At 35.6% G+C, this 18,449-nt stretch overlaps 1 protein-coding gene across 1 annotated transcript in view; it reads left to right on the forward strand.

Annotated features, from left to right (window-relative positions):
• PGBD5 (piggyBac transposable element derived 5) overlaps positions 1-18,449 on the forward strand; it is a 156,203-nt gene that overhangs the window by 28,157 nt on the left and 109,597 nt on the right. The gene's annotated exons all lie outside the window — the stretch shown is intronic.

The raw sequence follows: 18,449 nt of genomic DNA on the forward strand, positions 1-18,449 counted from the left end.
AATTATATTTACAGACATTTACCATACTGGAAATTATAACTATTTTTGAATTTGTAGACCCTCTAAAAGGGTTTCAGAGATCCCCAGGATTCTCTCGACCAAACTTTGAGAACTGCTGCCTTAGATGAAAAGAAGGATGAAACTAAAAACAAGCCTTCAAGAGCAGTCTCAGTGAGACTTACACTCTCTTCTCTAGGGTATCCTTCCCTTTCCATTCTTAGAGCTGCCTTGGTGAGCAAGCACTACAAACTGACAAGTCCTTGGCCTTTAGCTAGATTTTAAAGGCAGATTGCCCTGCCTGGAATTAAAGAACATTAGGAGATTTCATTCCAGAAGGAGGTTTGGGCTTTAGCCCATTATCAAAGCTTTCTTTCTGAAAAAGCCAGACTTAGCCCTTATTTGGGCTCAGCTCACAATAGAACTCACTAAAGCAGCCCAGGTCCTCTTATCTCTCAAGCCTAATGCAATAGAATCTGAGTAGGAGATTTTTTTCCTTTCATTCCTGAGGCAGTTACACAAGAAGGCTATGAGGAATGAAGGTGATGCAAGAAGTTTCATTAGCAAACTTTCCCTACTAAAAGACCTTAACTTCAGGGTCCTGTTCTGTAGCAATGTCAATGATTTTTCAAAGCAAAAACTTGGATTTGATTCTTTCACATCAGTAGAATGGATGCCCAAATTAGCCTTTGCTCTATCTTAATGGCATCCTGAAAATTCCCATCTCCAAGGTATATAGAAGCAGGAGAAACTAGGATAGCCACAGTTCACCTTGTTGTTGTTCACCTTCTGATTCTTTGTGACCCATTTGGGGTTTTCTTGATAAAGAAATTGGAGTGACTTGCCATTTCATTCTTCAGCTCATTTTACAGATGAAGAAACTGAGGCCAACAAGAGTAAGTGCCTAGGTTCATACAACTAGTAAGTGCTAAGGCCGGATTTGAACTCACAAAGATGAGTCTTCCTCTTTCCAGCCCTATGTTCTATCACTGCTCAGACAGAGCTTGTACCCAGAAACTGTTACTGGTTTATTAATTCCTTCTTATATACTTACTGTTTTTACTCCATCTGAATGCAGAGTAAAATACTATAAGTTTTTAGTTATCTGTGGAATACATTGACCTTTCTGGTGGAAAATGCTTATGGAAATCTGACAGTCGTCTCCTTTCTTCTTCAGCTTTCTGAAGGTAGTTACAGGATAGGAACCATAGATGAGAATTTCAGTGAGGTAGACTTAAGATTAATTTAAGGAAAAGTTTCCTAACAATTAGAGTTGTCCCAAAGTTGCATGGGCTATCTTGGGAAAAGTTCTCTATTTGCTAAAGGGTTTCCAAGCAAAGACTGCATGGATGGCTACTTTTCAGGGAATGCTGTGTCCAAGTATAAGATGCATTAAATGGGCTCTAATGCCTCTTCTAGCTCTGAGACTTTGTAAGGCAAGAGGCATGGGTCTGCATAAGCTTCTGGTGAGAGGGCACTGAACAGACAATTGTACTGATTGTACTGATAATTAGCCTAAGGTGCTGCTTTTCCTTCTCTCAATTTGGGATTCTGATGGGATTTGAGTCAGGGTCAGAATATGACTGCTTGGGGTAGAAACTGTGAGTGGATTCTTAAATAAAACAGACTGCCTTGAATTGAGAAGAGGAAGAGGAAGAGGAAGAGGAAGCTGTGAGTCATATAGACCATAGGTCTTCTTAATCTCTAGTCAACAAGGAAGAAATAAAAGTCAAGGAGTAGGGACTGCGCAGTGCTAAAACACAGAATTTCCTCATTTGGTCTCGATTTTGGCTCTGAGATTGGTGCTTTGTTCCCCATGTGAGACTTTTGTTTCCTGTTCTCCTTTATGATGTAGTAGGAAAAAAACTTTAAAATATTTAGGGTTGCTACATATCCTATGACTTCCACTTACTATCTGGGTAATCTTGGACAAGCAACTTGACCTTTAAAGGCTACAGTTTCCTCATCTTACAGATGATAATATTGGATTAGATGACTTCTGAGGTCCTTTCAGGATCTAGATTCATGATCCCAAGTCACTTCCTACACATATATACACATACACTCTCTCTCTCTCTCTCTCTCTCTCTCTCTCTCTCTCTCTCTCTCTCTACCCCGTCTCTCTGTCTCTGTATCTCTTGGTGTCTGTGTCTCTGTCTCTCTTTCTCCCTCTCTCTGTTTCTCTCTTTCTCTCTCTTTCTGTCTCTCTCTGTCTCTGTCTCTGTCTTCTCTCTCTCTGTCTCTGTCTCTCTCTTCTCTCTGTGTGTGTGTCTCTCTTTTGTCTCTGTCTCTGTCTCTCTCTGCAAAAACAAGTTAACATCTCGATAAGGAAATCTACCCACCTTGCTTCTTCCTGTAAAAGGTTCTTTCATCTCCTTTTCTTCCCCAAAAGCAAAAGGAAAAAACATCATTAAAAAGAGCAAATAAATGTTTTAAGACTAATTTATCAGGTCTCCATCAGAAGCCAACAGTAGCTTTGTCATCTTAGTTGTATTCTGTCCAATATTGAATTATGAAGTCGAAGTCATGTAGTTGAAACCTTTAATTTTGTTATTTCAAGATGTCTAACAGCCTGATGAAGATTTATCAACATGGGGAAATTATATATCATTTAATAATCGTAAAGTACATTCTTTTTATTGACTATTAGAAATTCTAAGAGTGAGGTTTTTTCTTTAAAACATATCATCATGGCAGTGAAAGCTTAAAAGCATTACCTACTGTATAAATTGAATTGCAGTAGTATCTTGGGATAAATATCCTGTATAGAGGTTTTGTAGTGATGAGAAAAGGAGTTATTGCTGTTTATTTGTTCCACTTACGTGAATGACCTTTAATTTGGGGTATTCTTGACAAAGACACTAGAGTAGTTTGCCATTTTCTTTTCATTTTTACACATAAGGAAACTGAGGCAAACAGGTTTAAGCTACTTGCCCAAAGTCACATATCTAGGAAGTGCTAGAGGTCAGATTTGATTTCAAATCTTCCTGACTTCAAGTCTAGTGCTCTCTCCACTGTGCCACCTAGCTGCCTTTGAGAGAAGACTACTTATAAAACCTAGATATTTATCTGGCTTAGCTAAATGATTGTGGGCATACTGATCTTTCCATACCTCACTTTCTTCACCTGAACTTGAAGTCAGGATAATTTAGTTTAAAATCCTGTTTATTACATTTTTTTTAGTTAGAAGAACATGGGCAAATCACTCTTTTATCCATAAAATTAGGGTGAGAATATTTGAAATGTCTACCTAAAAGATTCTTGAGATTCAAGTGATAAAGTATAGATTTAATCTGTGACTCAAAGCGTATACTGTTAAAGTCTGTACTGGTGGGGATTCATTATTCAAAGCTCCTCACTTTTGTGAAGAGTAGAATTGGGAAAAACTTCATAAAGGAAGATCAGTTATTCATTTCTGCAAATTGGCTTCTTTCCAGAGTCTTTCTCTCTTTGGGGACCTAAAGAGAATCTGGAACCACTCATCCTCTTTCTTAAAGCTGGAAGCTGGAAGACCAGGATCTCTCTTCTCTCTAAATCTTGCTAACTCTTCACAAAAGTAGTAGAGCTTTGAACAACCAAACTTCACTAATGAAGAAAGTCTTATGCAACTACACTTTGAGCCATGGGTTACATTCAAAGAGCTTTGGAAAATTCAAAGCACTGTATAATTATCATTATAATGATAATTATTATTAACCATTAGAATTTTTACTCAATCTATGATTTCATTGGTCTAAAGATTTTTTTGTTGCTGGTTCAAATAGAAATGGAAAGGAAACAAGTTGCTATCCTGCTGTTATTAATTTATATACAGGGCTCTATGGGTTATTACATAGGTGGACAATATAATTGCTGTTTATAATTGAATAAAGGTATGAGGATATAGTATTTTCCTCTCTAGAGTTACCAAAAGTATTGGTACAATTCTAGTAGCAGGCAGAATCATCAGGATGATACATTCTGCCTCCTGTTCCCAAATTATTTTTATCTTAGTCCTATCACCTCTATAGAGGTGATAATAGATTAAAAGCTAGACAAAATCATAATAGGCTTAAACTGTCCCTGAAAAATATTATTTTACATGAATTAATTTTCATATCATTCTGTTAGCTGCATGCTTAAATTTTTTTCTTAATCATCTCTTTATTCCTCAATAGTACTTGATTTTTCAAAATACTTTGTGTTCAAAATTTTTCTCCCTCCCTCCCCATCTTTTCTCCCCTCCCCAAGACGGCAAGCAATCTGATATAGGTTAAATATATTCAATCCTTTTAAGCAATTAACGCATCTCTCATGTTGTTTAAGAAAAATCAGACCAAAAAGGAAAAAAACATAAGAATGAAAAGGTAAGCAAGCAAAAAAGATGAAAATACTATGATTTGATGCACATCAAGTATCCATAGTTCTCTCTCAGGATGTGGTATTTTCCATCCCAAGTTTATTTGAATTGTCATAAATTACCTCGTTGCTGAAAAGTCCATCACAGTCAAATCCATTACAGCTGATCATCATATAATCTTGCTGTTGCTATATCCAATATTTTCCTATTTCTGTTCACTTTACTTCATGCTTTAAATTTTTAAAAAATGTTGCCTATGTGGAGATCAAAAACACTAATTTTTTTTTCAGTATGCTTGTGTTCAGTGCATGAACGAACCATAAATGCAGAACTGAGTCATAGGCTAGCCTTTGGTAATACAAAGGGTGTAAATATGTTATGGTACTTTCAGACAACTTCTTCATTCATTATCACATTAACAATAAGTTGCTCTTTATATTCTAGTAGTTTTTGACCCACTCTTTTTGTTCCTTAGCCAATATATTGTTTTCTTGTATTTGTAGAATTTTTTTAAGTAACTTAAATTATAAGTGCTTTGTATGAGGTACATCAACACATCTTTGGTCTTTTATCAGAGGAATCGTTGGTGTTCTCATTCTTTAGTAACAGATATGTCCTATATTCTATTAAGAATCAAGCTTTTGTATAAAGGGAAGCTGGTAAAATGTCTTGATGGTATTTGACCTCTGACTTTAGGTACTCTTGGATAGTTCTGACTTTCATCTTATGGGCTTGAAATGGCAATAGCTCTTGTTTTCTGCTTTTTGAATGTCCTTAAATGTTCTTACACTTTTTCTCAAACACCGTGGGAGAATGTGTTCTTCCATATTGCTTATGGGAGATAACAACTCTTTTGAATAATAAGTTCTTTTTTGGCACATCTTTTTTGTTTGTCAACCAATATGTTTTATTTTGGTATAATGGGTATGTAATAACATTCATATTGCCAAGATCAAAAAGGTTTTTTTTAAATTTCCATTCAATGTGTCCATCTTCCTTTCAAAATCTTTTGAAACTTTTAAAAATTAGATGTAATTTCTAGAGTTTGAATTGAATGAAAATTTTCAGCAATCTGAGGTTCTTCAGTTTTTCCTCTTCATATTTTAGTAGCTTCTCTATTTCATCTTTTTGGGGTTGTAGTTATTTTAGAATTGTCCTATAACTAGTCAGCAGTATGTTGTGTGATTTGAAATTGAAAGAACTGTTTATAAAAAGTAATATAAAGCCTTAGGCTGTAGCTGGTGAGATCCTTTTCCAGTTTTCTTGCGAGGTAGTACTGACACTTAATGAAAGTATTCATATTGTCTATTTTACTCATATTTATGGATTCTCTTCCTTAGTGGTTAGTGTCATCTGCATTGAAGCATTTCTAGCAAGTAGGGTTTTGGTATTTCTAATTTGTTTTTATGTATTTTGCTATTTTGTGGAACCAAAGCCTTTTTCATTGATCATCCATGTGAAAACCTGATTTTCATGATGACTTTGAGCAGTGCAAACTTGCAACTCTCTGTTACTCCATTTTTCCCCTTTGATTCTTAGAGATAGTTATATCTCACTGACCAAGTACTAATTCAATCAGTGGTACTGCCAGAGTCTGGTCCATAGTATTTCAGGATTTCTGCCAGGCCTTTATATGTATATATTGTAATGGTCTCAGGGCACACAAAATTCCTGCTGTACATCATCATGGCTAGCAGGATGCTATTTTGTCACTGACTTCCTTACCCTTCATAACATGAATATTAGGTTGGACTTTGAGGGGTTATTTTTATTGTTGTTGTTGTTGTTTATAATATTAAAGAATTCAACTCAGTGACATGTTTCCTTCCATCTGTAACATCCTATAATCTATGAGATGCAAATCAACTCAGGTTCTGAAGTCATAGCTTCATAGAATAAAAGCATGATATGTAGCCCAGACTAATAAATGATGGCGTGAATAATGACAAAGCTTTACTTTTGTGTAGCAATTTATACTTTCTATAGTATTTTTACACCTATTATCTCATTTGATGTTAATCTTATCCCTGGATAGCATCAATAATTATAATTCCACACATTTAATACAGAGCTTTAGGGTGTGCAAAGAGTTTTGCATACATCATCTCATCTGATCCCTGCAACAATCCTGTAAGGCAGGTGCTGTTATAATTCCCGTTTGACAAAGGAGGAACCTGCATCTCTGAGAGGCTAAGTGGTTTGTCTTGAGTCATGGAATTATTTAATTGAGCCAGAATTTGAATCCAGGTCTTCTTGACTCCAAGGTACCATGGTCTATGCAGTGTACCATGATGTTCATATAGTAACATATATGCATTTTTGTGAAGTTAAATTTTTTAAAATTACAAGACATTTATTTGTTGTTGTTTTTCAATCATGTCTAACACGTTGTGATCCCATTTGGTTTTTTCTTGGCAAAGAGACTGGCGTGGTTTGCCATTTTCTTCTCCAGTTCATTTGACATATGAGAAAACTGAGGCATAATAAATCTTCCTGACTCCAGACCTGGCACTCTATCTACTGTGCTCCTAGCTGCTCAAACATTTATTAAGCACATACTATGTATAAGGCACTTTACCTAGCAATTCTAAACTATATTTCCATGTAAGATTTAGCTTTTAGATTTTGTGGGGAGAGATCAGACAGAGAGCAGAAATTGCCCATAGACTAAACCATGTGATTGCATGAATGAAGGTTCTTAGAAAGTTACTGAAAAAAACCAAACAACATTTTACTGAGACTCAGGACACCTAGTTTTTAGTCTCCTACCTGTCCCTAATTAGCTCAAGGCTTCTAAGGAAAGTAATTATCTCTGGGCTTTAGTTGCAAATTTCAGGCATTGCATTACACAAGTGTATATAAGGTCCTTTCCAGTTTTCGCATATTAGAATAACAACACTCCTCATTTATGTAGCACTTTCAATGTCTTTTTTTTTTCTGAGACAATTGGGGTTAAGTGACTTGCCCAGAGTCACACAGTTAGGATGTATTAAGGAAGTCTAAGGGTCAGATTTGAGTTCAATTCCTCTTGACTTCAGAGCTGGTGCTCTATTCACTTCTACCTAGCTGCCCCTTAGTTTTTTTTTTTTTTTTTAGGTCCTTTCCAGTTTTCGCATATTAGAATAACAACACTCCTCATTTATGTAGCACTTTCAATGTATATATACACACACACACACACAGACACACATAGACATATATGTTTTAAGATGAGGAAATTGAGAGGTAGAGTGACCTGTCCAAGGTAACACAACTAGTAAATATCAGAACTGGAATTCCAATCTACATCTTTTCAGTGCTGAGTGAAATGTTCTTTATCATAGGTTGTTCTATGATAAATACTATAAGTATTGATAAATAGATGAGAAATACTATTATAAGTAAGAGAGAACACTGATAGCATCTTGGGCCTTTGCTCTTAACTTACATGATAATAATTTTTATAGTCATGTAAATTTTTTCCCCAAATACCTAGTCAGATTTTGAACTGTTCCCAAATTCTCGTTGTCAGCAATCCCCTCTAGCAATAGCAAATTTACTCTTGAAGAGCTCTTCCTTTCTGTTCTTTGGATTTTCTCAGTCTAACTATACTTTGCGTGGCTTTGACAGTCTGATAAATGACAGCAGTCATTAGCATTGAAAAACTGCCAAAGCCTATGTCTCCTACAGTCTCAGGAATTGGTCTCTCAAAATTGCTGCCAACAAGTGGTCTTTTTGTTGCTAATGTGGTAAAGACAACCCTATTTCTATCCTAAGGTCAAAGTGTGACAAATTTGTCCAGAAGCTGTGAGCGCCTGTTATTCTCTCCTGGGAGAGTCTCATGAACATGAACATGATTTTTTTTTTTTTTTTTTTTTTACTGTTAGGACTAAGAAATTGTTGTTGTTGTTATTGTTTATCCCTCTTTCTCTAAGAAGACCAATGACACCATGGGGGCGATGTCTTGACTTTCAAGTAAATCTTGACTTTTAAGTGAAGCAGAATTACAGTCATCAGCCTTAATCTCTCCTCCAGAGTCATCACAGTCCAGTGGCAAGACAAGAGTTAAGCTGCCTGACAATGGCCTGGGATGTGAAGTGTCTCTGAGTAGTGAAATTTGACAAAATGATGATGATGATCATAGTAAGAGCAGCAGCAGCAGCAGTAGGTAGTAGTAGTAGTAGTAGTAGTAGTAGTAGTAGTAGTAATAGCAGTGGTAGAAGTAGAAGTAACAGTAGCAGTAATAATAATAGTAATAGTAATTGCACTAGTAGCAGCAGTAGAAGTAGTACTAATAATAACAGCAATGGCAGAAGCAGTAGTAGTAATAGTAGCAATAATAGTAGTAATAATAGAAGTAGTAGTAGTAACAGTAGAAGCAGTAGTAGTAGTGATAGTAGTAGCAGCAGCAGCAATACTAATAGAAGTAGTAGCAGTAGTATTAAGAGTAGTAGTAGTAGAAGTAGTAATAGTAGTAGTAGTAGCAATAGTAGTAGAGTTAGTAGTAGTAGTAGCAATAGTAATAGTAATAGTAGCAGTAGTAGTAGAATCAGCAGTAGTAATAGTAATAGTAGTAGTAGCAGTAGCATTAGTAATAGTAATAGCAATAGTAGTAGTAGCAGTAGTAGTAGAGGTAGTAGTAGAAGCAGTAGTAGTAGTAGTAGTAATAGTAATCATAGCAGTAATAGCAGTAGTAGTAGAAGCAGCAGTAGTCATAGTAATAGTAATAGTAGCAGTAGTAGTAGAAGCAGTAGTAATAGTAATAGTAGTAGCAGTAGCAGTAGCAGTAGCAGTAGTAGTAGTAGTATAGATAGAAAGCAAAGAAGAGCCATGGAGCTTAGAAAGTACCACATTGTAGTTTTCCATTTTCCTCTTCTTAACCTTTTCATTAATCTAGAACACTCTTTTCTCGCAGCATATGGACCAGCTGAGCCTGAAACACACAATAGTAGCTTCTGCTCTAGATACAAATTCTTTCTGAAGGCAGTCTCCTGGCCAAGTGCTAGCACCAGTTAACTCAAGCAAGCTCACAAATATTTTCCTTTACAACTGAGAAATTGAGACCTTTTCCCAGTTAGCCCTCCCTCAGCCCTTTATAAGAGAAAGCAGCAGGAGTTAGTGGATCATAGCAAGTTCTGTAGGGTAAAGCTCCCATAAACTACATTTCCTGCTCCTGCTTCTAGACATTGCTGAGCATTGAGAGAATTACAAAATCATATGACTACATCCACTATAAACTTAAGCTATCTGGCCTCACCTATATTATCATCGCTCCTCAGAGATGCTTTTTGTTCATATATTACTTCTTTGTTCAGTTCCTTCCTGTTACAGTTGCAGATGTCTTTCATTTTTCTTCAAGTACCCAACCTTACCATCATCTTGACATTCTCAGCAGATGACTTCCCGTCCTGGTTTATTGAGAAAATCAAGCCATTTGAAAGTGCTCAGCTGAGAGTAAGGAAAGACTTTTGTTTTGTCGCTTGCTTCCTCTAAGTGTGAACAAGTCACTTAATCTAAGTCTCAGTTTCTTCATCTTTAAACTGTATAACAATGTCTGCAGCACCTAATTCATATAGATGGTAGGATCAAATGAGATAATAGATGGGTACTATGCTTTGTACATTTTAAAATGCTTTGTTATTATTTTCATCTCATCTCAAATTAATTTAATATAATCAATATTACTCAGAAACAATCCTGGGACAAATGACTCTTCTATTATTGCTCTCTTAAGTTTAAAGTTTCATGGATTGTTGGCAGGTAGGTAAAACAATTGCTTCTTTAGTTGAATAAGAGTATTAGAATGTAAGTTTATCTTCTTGACTCTTAAATTACTAAATTTCTCTGCTTAGTCACTAAAAGCATAATTGGGACAACTTTATTAGCAGATAGGAACATAAGGATTATATATGTACATAGTAGTTTGCATGTTATCTTATCTTTTTGAATGTGGGTTTCTTGGGGTTAAGAATTATATTTTTGCCCCTTCTTTGGTATCCTACCACTTAGCATAGTACCTGACATATAGTGAATGCTTAATAAATACTTGTCAAGAATAATGATATAGGGAAGTTAGGTGGTGCAGTGGATAGATCATTGGATTTGGAACAGAAAGCCCCTCCTTCATGAATTCAAATCCGATTTCAGGCACATATTAGCTCTGTGATCCTGGGTAAATCATTTAACCCTATTTGCCTTAGTTCCTCATCTGTTTAAAAAAAAAAAAGTGCTGGAGAAAGAAATGGAAACCACTCCAATATTTCTGCCAAGAAAATCCTAAATGGGTTATAGAGAGTAGGACATAACAACAATGATATATTTCATCCTTAGCTGAAGCATTACTTTATATATTACTTTTCTCAGTCTCCTCAGCTGCTAGTGTTTTCTCCTCAAAATTATCTTGTATTTGTTTTGTTTAAATTATAAATATATTTATATGTACATGGCTTACATGATAGAATGTAAACTCTTTCATCTCTGTCCTGAAGCACCTAGCACAGTGTATGTTTAATAACTATATTGATTGATCCTATTCTCATAGAATTTTTATTTTTTCAGTTAGGCACATGTATTTTCAGAGCTTTTAACTTCTTATAAGTTGAAGGCCATGAACATTCAGCATGGCAACAGCTGTACTTCATTCTTAAATTTTGTAGTAACTGGAGTAACAATTTTGTCTGTAATGATGCTTCAGGTGAAAAAATTTATTTGCTGAATTTTCTAAGATATTTTGTGACTTGTATATATGAAGATTTGCTGTTTCTTAGCTTGAAAAGGATAATGAGCTTCTGGTCCATAATTCTTTTTACTTAATTGTGTATTTCTAACCTGCAGTCATATGTTTCACAGTTTATATAATTTCTTTGCAAAGTCTGTATGGTTCAGCATGCCAAATTTCCTTATAGATTACCTTTCTATGATTTCTGGTGTCAAAAACTACAATTTCTGTATTTATTATTTTTATTTAAACAACTTCGGTTCATTTTTTCTGTTTCCCTGTTATCACATGTTATTTCCTCCTTTTCTTCTGAAGCTATTTTTGGTTACTTTTATTTCCCAAATCTAACTTGTGTTCTAGATCATACTTTATTCCCTTTCCTAAAATTCCTTCCCAAAAGGTCTTCTATCAATTGTTTGTTTCTTAATAGATCTCCTTGATGTAGCTCTCTGTTACTTCTATCCTTTTGACCACATTATTTTTCTCAAGGACAGCCTTGTTCCTGTCATCTGACTTTGGAAAACCTTTTAATGGATTCCAAAGATCAACAAGATAAAGTAAAAATTCCTCAGTTTACTTTTCTAGATACTCCATGATCCATCTTCAGCTTAATAGTTTTCTGCACCTAATGTTTAATCTATTCAAATTGAACTACTTGCCATACCCTGAACTTTATTGCTTTGATGTCTTTTCCCTTGTTGTTCCTTTTGACTTGAATGCTTTTTTTTTACCTCCTATCCCACTTCTGCCTCTGAAAATTCAACTTTTTTCTTTTTTTTTATTTTCTTTTTTTCTTTTTTTTTTAAATTCAACTTTTTTCAAGCCCCTCACTCAAATGTAGCCTTACCTGATTTCCTAATTGGAACAGATATTTTCTTTCCTGCATGTTTTTTACCTGGAATAGATACTTTCTTTCTTACATATTCTTTCCCTATTCTGGATTTCCATCATGTTTTTTTTTTGAAGTTTCATATAGCATTATCATACATTTTCATATAATCCATTTATGGATATATCTTTTCTCCCCCATTAGACCCTAATGACTTTCTAAGCAGGAACTAGTCATTTATTTCTGCTTCACTACCATGTGCACATTGCACATAAGAGTTGCTCAGTAAAATATTTTTTAAACAAATATAAAACAGTGACCTGCTTTTTGCCATTTCTTGAATTTTATAAAACAAACAAAAAATTCTTGGAACACCAGACAACTAGGCAGAGTTCCTTGGATGGAGATCAACTAATCTGAACACTGAAAGAAGTTAATTTTTTATTATATTAATGACCAATTATTAAATTAAGATTAAGATTTTTTTTCTTTATCCTCAGGGACCAGCCCCTGTAGGCCAATCAGTCTCTGAAAGACATTGCTGATAAATGACATTGTTCAAATCCTCTGGAAACATGCTCATTCATCTTGGGCAGGACCCTACCTAACTAGAAGACCATACCTTTGTTAATGTGTAAAAAGAGTGTTTTTTGTTTATAGTATAAACAGAATCTAATCTAGGGATAATAATCCCATGTCCCTGTATCCCTCATTTAGAATGTAGGATGACTCAGCTCATGAAGGAGAAAACTAACCAGGGTGCTCTGGGTAGAAATAGATTCCTTTATCCAGAATCCTTTAGGGAACTGAATCTCATAATCAAACCAAGTTCTCAGCATGAAGAGCTGAGGATTTTAGCTTACCTCCTCATTAATATGTCTACCCCCTCATTAATTGTTCACCAATAAGGATTGATTTCTCCTAGTAGGTGCATTCGATTATCTAAAAATATTTAAGGCATTCAGTATCTCTATTAGGTATCTTTGTTACTAAGATTATTGATTATCAGCTATTCTACTTAATAAACTGATTATTAATTACCCAGAAACTCTATTTCTTGGGCTTTTTATTAACCTCAATACCCATAGTACTATGAGCATTGGATATTATGTTCAAGACATATTTGGTTACTCCCTCACCTTGAAGAAAGCAAGTAGCTCAATTTACCCCAAGGATGATAGGATAAATGCCCAATTCCCTACTCATGTCATCATACTACATAGGATCATAGATTTAGAACTTGAAGAAAGTATAGTGTTCATCTAGTTTTGCCCCTTCATATTGCAGATTAGCAAGACTATTAGAGGTTGATTGTGAGACAGCAAGGTAGTTCAGTGGATGAAGTATTGGACTTAGAGTCAGGAAGACCCAAGTAAGAATTCTGTTTCAGATACTAGTTGTGTGAAACCTTCCTGGGCCTCAGTTTTCTTCTCTATAAATGGAGATAAAAATATCAGCTACCTCCCAGAGTTGTTGTGAAGATCAAATGACATAACATACATAAAGTGCTTTCTTTAAATCACTATGTAAATGCTAGTTATTATTATTATTAATTGACTTGTTTAAGGTTATATAGACAGTAAATGGCACAAACAAGAGTCAAATCTCATACACCATTATTTAGTGTCCTTTCCCCTGCCCCATAATGATTTTGCTCCTGGTCATCATCAATTCCAACTATAAATGTTTCAGAATCTTCTTTTATGTAGTAGAAAAAGGGGGTAGTTTTATCTGGAAGCATCAGATAAAAAGGTAGATTGGAATAACCAGATGTTTCCAGAGAATAGATGTGAACCACTATTCCTAGAAACTGGTTAGAGATTTGGGAAATGGGAGTGTTATATTATGACTTCTGATTTCATATGCATTTCACTGGTGTTTTGGATTTGAAAACTCACTCTCTGGGCTTCTTTGTGGCAGAATGCTAAAACTGTAGTTGGAACCATTTCACAAATCTTTCTCTGTGTTAATCCCTCCTAATGTGGTATGGCAAGACACAAAAATAAGAAGGGATTAACATGAATTTCTTGTTGACCTCATTTTAAATGTCATGATGCTCTTTAAATTCTAAAAGACCAAAGAAATTAAATAGAAGAATGCCATTCTGTGAAAAATTCCTACCATTGTATTTAAGAAGTCTTCATTAAAGTTTGACTTTAATATTTCAAAGAGCTGTTGAGGTGACCGTGGGTTATACCTCAGAACACGTGCTGTTAGGTTCTATCGAGATGGAAAAAAAACTCTGTGTAATGGCTAGGTGACAATGGGGGACCTGCATATTTAAATTTAGAGAGGCTCATCACCAGATTGGTAACCTAGGGTGAGTTTTTCAGTCAGAGCAATGATGTGCCTTTCGTTAAATAGTATAATGGATAGAAAGCTAACCTGAAAACCAGAAAGTCATGGATTCAAGCCTTAACTCTGACACATTCTGACTGTATGAACCTGGACAAGCCACTTACCTTCTCAGTGCTCTAGACATATTGAAGAAGGTGCCAGTATGCATTATTAGAAGTTTCTCCCCAGGAACTCCCTATAACAAGGAAATCTCAAGATCTAGTCCCTAACTCTATCCTAGCCATTCTCAAAGATCATTTACTACATCAAGAGGAGTTATGGTATAGATTAATGTGGGAGTACTGATACAAAGGAAATCACAGGTACCTGAAGTATTGACATCTTTAAGAAGGAAGATATAATCACTTTTTTGTAGGTAAGTGCTCATAAATATCTCCATGACTGAAAAGTGGCCTAAAAGTTCCTTGGTCATCAATTGGTGGTCATAAATTCTCCTTGTCTAGAGAAGTTGCTTCTCAGTGATAGTGAGATAGCAGAGGGATGGATATGTCAAACTTCTATATTTGTCATGTTGAGATTTAAGTAATATCAAAGTAGCTCTGCCTCGAGTGGAATAGAACTAGAAATAAATTAGGAAGAAAGGAGATTGAGAAGTTCTTTAAATCAAGAAGGCTAAAGGTAAAATCCAGGAATTGCAGTCAAGACAGAGAAATACTTGAATCTAGGCATGTGAAAGATATGGAATCCAGTATTACAGCCAATGGGAATTAAGATCCTGGTCTAGGACATTAGTCAGTTAACAAACATTAAGTATCTATCATTAATTAAGTATTAAGACCCTGGTTTAGAACATTAGCTAGTAAATATTAAGTGCCATAGTGCCAGGTACTATGACAGGCACTGATGACACAAAGATAAAAATTAAACAGTTCTAAGCTCATTCTCACAATCCCTCACTTCTATTGACAGGTTGAGTAATTAGATGGCAACTAACTACATTTCCCTCTCCAGGTTCTATCATTGAGATATCCTGAGAGGTTGAGGTTTCTGATGCTATCACTGACAAGAAATTATCAATTGTGTTCTACAATATCAATCACCCAGTTGACATCAAAAAGCTTTTACAAAATAGAATTTACTGAGAACTTTTAACAAAAACAGAAGTTGCAAATTTTCTTTTCCTCCCTTCCCCCCCTCCCCTTTCCATCTCTCCTTCCCTCCCTCCCTCTCTTCCTCCTTCCCTCCTTGCCTTTTTCTGTCTCTCCCTCTGTCTCTCCTTCCATTTTTTCCTCCTTCCCTGTCCCCTGTCTCACTCTTGCTCTCTCTTTCTTTTTCTCTCTCTCATCTTCCTCCCCATTCCCTTCTCCCATTCTCTCCCTCTCACAAACATCTCTCTCCACAAAGTCATCTTCCCATCTGTAAACACTCAATCCTTGAGGAGAATAGACTCAAATTTTAAAATTCCATTCCACTGAGGCTCACAGGTAGGGGATATCAGGGGCTAAGGGATACCTCACAGCTCCTTGCTCTAGATAAACTCTCTCTTTGTAGAGACTTCACTTTAAGAAAGGTGTCAGTTAGGGGGGAGTAACTCACAAGCTCAGATGCCACTGCTACTAGTGGTCTCTGCTACCTACTGCAGTCATTGAGGGGATCTTTGGTCATTTCCCCAACCTTTTAAAATTCACAAGATTATAACCCAATTAGTTCTATCTCTGGCAACTCATTCATCTAAAATCAGAGCTCAAAGTCATCTTCCTCCTTGAAGTGTGACAGAGAGATAGAAATTGTCCATTGGAACATTTTTATGGATGCTCATTTCCAGATCAGCAGTTAATTAAAAAATGGTTTTTATTTTGCTCTTACACATGCTCTAAAATGGGGGAAGAATTCCATCTTTCTGCATAAATGGCATCAGGCTTTCTAAGCCTCCAAATGTTGTATTGGATCTAAGCAGTGCATATTGTATATGCTCTTTATAATCCCATTGGGAAGGGCATATCTGTTTCTAAGCCAATAGTTTCTCAAAATGTAATCTAGGGACTTCTAGGAGGCCTTGAGATCCTTTTACAGGTCTTTGAAGTCAAAACTATTTTCATCAAAAATATTAAAATGTTTTAATTTCTAACACAGCAACAATAAATATAGCTCACATTAACAAAAATTCTTAGGGCAGTGGTCCTCAGTAATTTTTAGGAATGAAAAGGGATCCTGAAACCAAAAAGTTTCAGAAATAGTCCTTAAAGTAGTATTATGTCAAGGAAGTAGTATTATGTCAAGATTTAATCGTTGGGAAATTTTGACTGTTCCAAATAAAAAAGAAATGCCACATATACAACCACTTTTAATTTTAATGCTTGAAATTTGTAATGGCTGTTGTGATTGCTCAGAGGAAGCATCTTTCTAACTTCCAGGATATCAGTTGGATGAAATGGGAAAGCATTTATTATGAGCTTATTGTATGCCAATTCCTGTGCTAAATATATAACTCTGCTTTTAGAGGAGTTTATATTTTATCCTGGAGGCAGTAGTAAACTCCTGGATGTGACTGAGTAAGGGAGTGACATGGTCAGATCTCTGTTTGAGGGAAATTACTTTGGCAGCAGTATATAAGTTGCACTTAAGTAATGAGAGATTTGAAACCAATTAAGAATTTGGTGTAATAATCAAAATGAGAGATGGTTAGGGTCTAAATTAAAACCTTAGGTATATTAGTGAAGAGAAGGGATCAGATTTGAGAATATTACAAAGGTAGAAATAGTGAGATTTGACAACAGATTGGCTATGTGGAGTGAGGCGTTCAAGGCAATGTCAAAGTTGTAAACTCAGGTGACTGAGAATGGTGGCACCTGCATTAAGAAGACAAAATGTTGAAAGAAGAGTGGATTTGAGGAGAAAGAAAATGATTTTTGTTTCAGATATGTCTGATTTAAAATAATTCTGGAATGACTGAGAAGGATGGGGCTAGGGCAGGGGAAGGTTATAGAATCCCAGCAGAGGTTCTAAGAAGTATTCAGGATCCTAAGCCATAGAGCCAGCAGTAAAGGTAGAATTTAATGTTGTCAAAAATTCGGTGATTCAGGGGCTTCCAATACTTGTCTTACTCAGTCTAGTCTTACTTAGTCTGGGTGGGGCAGTGAAGTGGGGAACTTGAGAAGGTGATTACTAAGAAGGGCAATTCTTGGCATTCTCTTTCCTGATGCCATGAGTATAAAGGCAAGTCCTAACTGTGGTGGTTTCATGTTTGGGTAGTGAAGCCAGAAAGATTGATAGAGAGGCAAAAAAACCAAAAACCAAACCAAACCAAACCAAACCAAAACAAAAAAAAACAAGATAAAATCAGCTTATTTGCTTTACATAAATTCTGTAGCTTATTATTCATCAGAAAAGCTAAGTTTCCAAGCATTCTATTACCACTGATTGTTTCTACCTTTGAAAAAGGAATGGTTAAAAGGCAGTAGAAGGGGTTTTTAAAGCTGTCAGAATAAAAATTGCAGTATGTCTGATTTCTTGAGCTCAGATCTCAATACTGAAAGTATCTTAGTGCCTTAAAGCTTTCTCTCCACCCCAGTGATTCTCAGTTCTGGTTTAATGTTACCCTTGACTGTCTCTCTATTTATATCAAGGAATGTTATAAAATTCTAGAAGCCAATATTCACTTTAATTTAAGAATTTATGACTAAGGTATTTTTAGGAATAGTCATAGAATCTTTTAATTTTAGCGCTAAAAGGGGCCTTTGAGATTAGAGGAGGATTTTTGTAAAATCAGAGACATTTGAAAAAATGCTGTCAAATAATGCTGCTGTAGGTCTCTTGGTTTGGGCATATCAGTGATCCAAATGATTCTCTTTAGGAAAGTAGTCATGTCCTAAATTTGCAGTCCTCAAATCAGTAATACGTGCTTTGTCTGGTATAAATTGGGAAGAGAGGTGTTACATATGAGACTGTTTCCCAGAGAAATGAGTCCTATTTTTTGATGGTTTATTTTTTATGGAAAATCTTTATAAAATAGGCTATATGTCTGTCTTGCCACCTCAGACCTAGTACATTGCATATAATTTAACTTTTTCTGAGTGATGCAGGTCATAATGATGAATATCAAGCATTATGCTTACAGTATTTCAAATATGTGAAGCACAATAGTTAACAGCCCTTCCAATAAAACCCACACTGCTTTGATTTCTATCTTATTTTTGTGCATATCTCTGACTTCCTTCACTGTCAGAAAATAAGTTGTCATTGCTCACTTCTGTTGTTTTTTGCCTCCAGCTATCTTTTCCATGCTCCTT

Source organism: Sarcophilus harrisii, chromosome 4 (genome assembly GCF_902635505.1).
Source record: "Sarcophilus harrisii chromosome 4, mSarHar1.11, whole genome shotgun sequence".
Classification (NCBI taxonomy): Eukaryota; Metazoa; Chordata; class Mammalia; order Dasyuromorphia; family Dasyuridae; genus Sarcophilus; species Sarcophilus harrisii.